General features: G+C 31.1%; 1 long non-coding RNA gene across 1 annotated transcript; it reads right to left on the bottom strand.

Annotated features, from left to right (window-relative positions):
- Nucleotides 1-298: 298 nt before the first annotated feature.
- LOC125057263 lies at nucleotides 299-1,744 on the bottom strand. Its single transcript, XR_007118187.1, has 2 exons — nucleotides 1,430-1,744; nucleotides 299-328 (listed from the first exon to the last, which is right to left on the bottom strand). It is a non-coding gene; the product is annotated as an uncharacterized LOC125057263 (long non-coding RNA).
- Between the last annotated feature and the right edge of the window lie 4,586 nt (nucleotides 1,745-6,330).

The raw sequence follows: 6,330 nt of genomic DNA, 5'->3' as shown, positions 1-6,330 counted from the left end.
ATTCACCTATAAAGTAACATGGCTTATATATTTTTCATTTCGGCTTAGCTATGTATTTAACTCGGTTACTACGTTTTCTATAGGCAGTCATTAAATAAGTGATAGATTTAATTAATCATTTTATTAATATAACAATATTATTAGATACAAAAAAAAAATATTATGAAGTACACAATTATCTTAAACACGGTAATACAATTTTTCATATAAAAATCATAGTTGTCCAAACTGCATTCAAAATAGATTTGTGGTCTCGGTTTAATATCTCTTCTTAACATTTCAATAATTGGTCATTTTCTTCCTCATTCTTGACAACTACCGCTGATGGCTGTAATACAATAGTTATGTGTTAAAATTGTAAATAGGGAGATGTGGTAGGTCACTGTACTGACACAATAATATTGCATAACAATTTAATTATTGTAAAGTTAAGGATAATAATAAAAAAACTTGCATAAAACACACAAAAACTTTATGGGATATCTTTGTATTTCTAAGTAAAGTATCTTAAAAACATGTTTGATAATATTATAACTAAGCCAAATATTATTTAAAGTTTTATGGTAACAAAGTTTAGTAATTTCGCACACAGTTATTGATTCAGTACTATGAATAAAAAAAATCTTGAGCAAATCTAAGTATGTACTTTAAATACAATTATTTATTAATGAAACAAATCCAAGACCCATAAAGGGTATGTTTAGTGCTAAAGTGTAGTGCTGACTACAATATAATAACAACTAAAATAGATTAACTATCTTTTGATGGCGTCTATGTTTATTAAATAAGTTATGGCAATGTCATTTCCAACATTTAAAATTAACGTTGATCACTTGAAATGGTATGAATTTCAGCAATTGAAAGCTTATATATTTGATCCAACATACCTAACATGATTATTTATACTTGTGTTCTGAAATCTGAACAATTATACTAAATTCAACTTGATCAATTAAAATTAATACTTCTTATATTTCATGAATGGAATTTGAAGTTAGAAAACCTAAAAATATTTCTTATATTTGACATTTTTAACTAACAATTTAATTATTCTTTACAATGTCGCTTCGATTTAACCTATTACATTTGACTTCAAATTTGCCATCAAACAAACAAACTTTGTTAACTATTTTTCTAGACACTGCTTATTCCTATTTATTTACTATGATAGTTATTATATTTCTAAAATAGTTTTAATAGAATTCAGTTTTTAAGAGTGTTAGTAAAAACATAGGTAATATTGTTGTGTGTTTGACCTCTGAATCACTTAAAAAGGTTGCAATAGTAGTTTCGTGGCATCTAAAAAGTACCAACACTTGCACTTACACTTAAATGAATAAATATATAAACACAATTTTTTCTTCTTTATAGATAGGTACCCTTTTATTTTATAATTACTCAACAAAATATTGAAAACATTGGCATTCACCTTTAGTAATATTTTGAAAATTTACGATACCTATCCATCCTGTTTAGTTTGAATCCTTAGACCATTTGCTGAGAGAATCACTTTTAGCGTGACATAATAATCTTTTTGTTAAGATAATATTCTTAAATTTTGTACAATATATCCAGATGTTAGGTATCCCTTGTTTCGTGCTGAAACATAATTAATATTTTTAAGTTTCTGTCGCTCATATACACCACGGCTGGTCAGTTGTCGGGTAAATACGAAATATAAACTCTTAATTGGAAGTTATAAACAAAATACGTAACTTACGATTTACTAATAAATAAACTCACTACTTACCTTTAAGCGGCCCCATTGCCAGATGGGTTTTAATAATTTTCCTCGCTGTTCTATTATTTTCTATCAGATAAATCATTTTTGAGATATTTTCAGAGTTTATCTTTTTTTTAATATTCTTATTTAAAACGTCGACCATTTTGTTTTATTAAAAATATTTTGCTTATGTAAATGTATGCATGATGAAAATTTTGACAATTAACTCTTTTTATAAATAAAATGAGTCAATTGTTACGATATTAATAGACAACAACTCACTAGGTTCACTCCCTCCACTTATCAAGACGTAATGTAAAATTTCTTAACAGAATACCATGAGATTCCAAAAATTACGTCAGTGACGAAGGGAGCGCTGTTACTGCGTAGTGGACTCACGGATTAACAGTGAGTTACAGAATCGCAGGGCAGATGTGTTGTGATTTAAAAAAAAATCTGCTTATAATGAAATAAAGCTCGTAAAACTAAAAAAAATCAACTATAAACTACTAATTGTAATTCATCAACACATAAATTATTATTAGTAATTTAACTTTAGCTATAGTAGCGTAAATATAACATATTAAGCCAGCTAAAAATACAAAAATAAATTTGGAAACATTTGGTTACTGTAGTAAAACGTGTGTCATATTCAGAAACGAGGTCTTCGAGATGCGATGTCATAAACGTATTAGATTTTGACATTGACATTTGACAAGTCTCGTTTCTGAATCTCACCCATAATGCCGGTAGCATTGCGCGATAGATCAAAGAGTTTCATGTAACGATAATATATTTAAATAACCTCAATAAAATTACTTTATTTTACTTTTTTTAGGACAATCGGAACCCACAATATCAACTACCAGAGTTTTATTTTTGTTAACATAGCAACAGTACTCCTTTGCAAATCTACGTCATGTTCCCAAAACCAGTTTGTATATTAATGATACCTTTATAAATAAAATCAATACATTATTGATACAGGTACTCTGGCATTCATCAAATTAGCTATCAGCGCATTATGCTTAACGCAGGTTTAACAAAATCAATACAAAATAATGCTTAAAATGTTTTCATCATATATCGTGATTTTTCCCGTTTACCTCTTAATCCATTAAACATATTCTTCGTCACGTCCCCCTGTGTGGAGTCCTGCTGATAGCTCTTAAAAGGATTTGCGGTCCAACCCTGCTGTGACTGGCTAACCATACATAATCCTCGGTCGATATATGTCATACTGGATATGTTAGCAAAAACATAGTACTTAAACCAACGTTTTTTCAAAATAAATTGTCTTATTTAACAACAGTTTTCTTTAGATGTCAATTATGCAAAAATTCTAGCTTTGGAAGTGGTTTAAATTATTCAACAAATCTAGGTATATTTTAAAAATATATAAATTACGCTTAACTTGGGTCGCCAAGCCTGAATTATTTTCATGTTATCAGCCTTAGTTCCGCTCTATCTGCGAAACTTGATATTTAGTACAACTTGAATGAAAGTGAACCTAATGTACTGGGAAAAGGGACGAAAATCCATTGTTCTAGAATGTGCATCCACAGAATACTTTACCTATAATATGCTTCATTTGCAGATGGGTCGGGGACTATTATATTATAGTCATTAGAAAAGCGGTTACGTAAGCCGATTGCGACATAAACCCCTACGTATTCGATATATATAGCGACTATAATATATGTTTCTTTTAATATTATGTTCGGAACAAAGCTTTACATATATTGCACCTGTAGAAGATAACAAAACGGTAAATAGGATTTTTTTAAATGTGTTTATTCATTTGACAACAATTCATTATAATGAAGATTTGGGAGCCTTTTCATTAAAAACATACCTTTCTCAGTGTTCCCAGCTCTTCCAAAACACTTCCTAGTAAATTCAATAAAAAAAAAATTTATATTATTTTAAAACATCTTTATTTTAATTATTTTTGTTTTTTCAACTGTTTCCAACACGCCTAAGTGCATGAGTGAGTGTGTGGGTCTCATCTCCAACACCATTTCCAACACTGCGTAAGGTGTGGAGCCTGTCCTTTAATCGTATTTAAAATTCGTTTGTTGGTATATAAGTGATATACGAGATATACTCGTAAGTTTCATTATGATAAGGAAGCTTGCCTTTTTACTACCGTTGCTGTAAAATATTAAAGAATGAATGAATGAATGAGTAAAAAAAATGAATAACGATAAGGATTTAAAGAAAAAACTTTTTAACCGGATTAAAGTTATGTAATTTTAGAAAATTACAACTATTTAACATAATTTTAAATTTATCCGACGTTTCGTGTGCTTTACAGCGTGCGTGGTCACGGTGACAGTCACCGTTAAATAGTAGTAAATTTATAAAATTACATAACTTTAATCCGGTTAAAAAGTTTTTTCTTTAAATGTGTAAAGGTTATGTCAATCAAAGACAATACAACGATAAGGATAAATTTCTATATATACAAGCCTCCATATATTATTGATCATTTATAACATTGTGTTAAATAAATTAGATTATATCTTTACTGGCGCTGGAAACGCACAACGGACCGATTATGAGTCTATGTGCGGAAACTTAGTCCTGGCGTCCTGGGTCCTGGTAAAGAAATCAATAAGTGTACTTTACTGTACTGTTCTGTGCGGCAGCTCCAAAGTACGAGTTCCTTCCACTTGACCGTATTCATCGAAGAACAATTCGAATCGTCGACGACCAGTAAAATTCAGAGGAATTATTCGGACTAATACCTGCAGCTGAGTTTCATCATCGGACGTCGAGGCAACATACAAAACACGATACGTATCACCTCGATGTCTGTCATTCCACAACTGAGCGTTTCTTAAGGCAGTTTTTGCCGCGCACCATAACTATTTAAAACCAGCTGCCCATTGAAGTATTTCTGAACCAATTCGACTTAGGGTCCTTCAAGAATATGCATACCAATTCTTGAAAGGCCGGCATCGCACTTGCGAGCCTTTTGCCATGTGAATGTCAATGGCGGTATCACTTAGCAGGTGAGCCTCCTTTTACAAAAAAAAGTGTTTGTGCGACAATAAAGGGTATTAAAAAAATATTTAACTTTATTTAACAATAATATTAAATAATGTTATTTAATTATGTATATAATCCAGGCGTATTTTTAGTTGAAGATCCAACTTATTAGGAACGTAATCCAATAGAATTTCTCAGCTGAACGTCTTGCAAAATAATTCTAATATATTCTGATATCAATCCTGATATGAATCTGAACATAATATAACAAACATGTAATAGAAAATCTTTATAAGTACCTTGTTACCATATATTATCAATCATGTTAGCTTCAGACAGATTATAGAAGTCTGCACAAACGCTGGGTTGGGCTTCCATTAATAACAGGATTCCCTTTTCATTTCACACGTTTTTGAGACATTTTAGTATAATTAGAATGACTAAAAATTAATGTAAAATTTTTGTATCTTCGTTACATAAACACTTTAGTAAAATCACGCTCCGCTGTATTATTAATATTCGACTTTCGTTCTAAGTTTTTAAGAGCTTGATTATATTAGTATCTGTCGAACGTATTCAGCGCTTTTAGCTAGTGTTGGCGACTCATAGATATAAATAGTATTAAGTATGAGCTATAGCTCATACTTAATACCTATAGGTTAAATAAGAATATTGTTGGCAGCTCGTAAGTAGAAATTAAGTATATATAAGTAAGTTAGATAAAAATATGTACATAATTTAAGGGGAAAATATAGTTAAATAAATGAATAAAATGCTTCGCCGAATAAAAGGGTCGCGTATTTCAGGTTGCGGTATACGGGCGCAGATGTATGTAAGCGCAGCTCTCGTCGCGGTATACTGTTGTATTCAAAGCCGCGCCGAGGTACTTTGGTTACTGCACGGGTGTTTTCAAACGAACACATAAACGTAATATCCGGTGTAGGCCTGAGTCTCTGAGGTGTCGTGGGGGTTGGCATCAACAGCTAGGAACCGTAATATTAGTTAAATCTTGAGATTATATACCCGAAAATGAATCGCCTGATACTTTGATTGTTATCCGTTAAATAATAAAGTTGCTTTTCCTTTATACGTTAATTATATTGAAAACCTTTTCATCCCCTCTCTCTATGTTATTGGTTCCGTAATTCGTTAAAGCAGAATTCAGCTTAGGGCTGTTTCTGTTTCGGAACAGCGGTATCAATTTTCGCGGGCGTTGAAATAGGATTTTGTAATTTACGCGAGGATAACAACATTTAAATATTGAGATAGGATTTTTATTTTAGAAACTGTAAATTTGTCATATAATATGCTCATTATATATTAATTTATAAGTTCTAAACCATCGTGTACGCATTAAATTATACAAGACGATTTAACATCACAAATTCTACGCAAATACACATCAATTATATTAGAACACTAGCAGACTCGGCCAAGCGTTGCTGTGGCTAAGGTTTTTGTTATATTATATATTAGTAAACTATTCAAGGGAAACAGTAGGAGAACACCAGTCATTGGTATCACCATGCTTTTTTGGTGGTTATGCCATTAAATTGTAGCTTATGTGAAACGTTGGAACTTTCAACACAGCTCCATCTGTTAGAATTGTGACT

Source organism: Pieris napi, chromosome 16 (genome assembly GCF_905475465.1).
Source record: "Pieris napi chromosome 16, ilPieNapi1.2, whole genome shotgun sequence".
Lineage (NCBI taxonomy): Eukaryota > Metazoa > Arthropoda > Insecta > Lepidoptera > Pieridae > Pieris > Pieris napi.
This window is presented reverse-complemented; position numbering and strand designations above follow the sequence as displayed.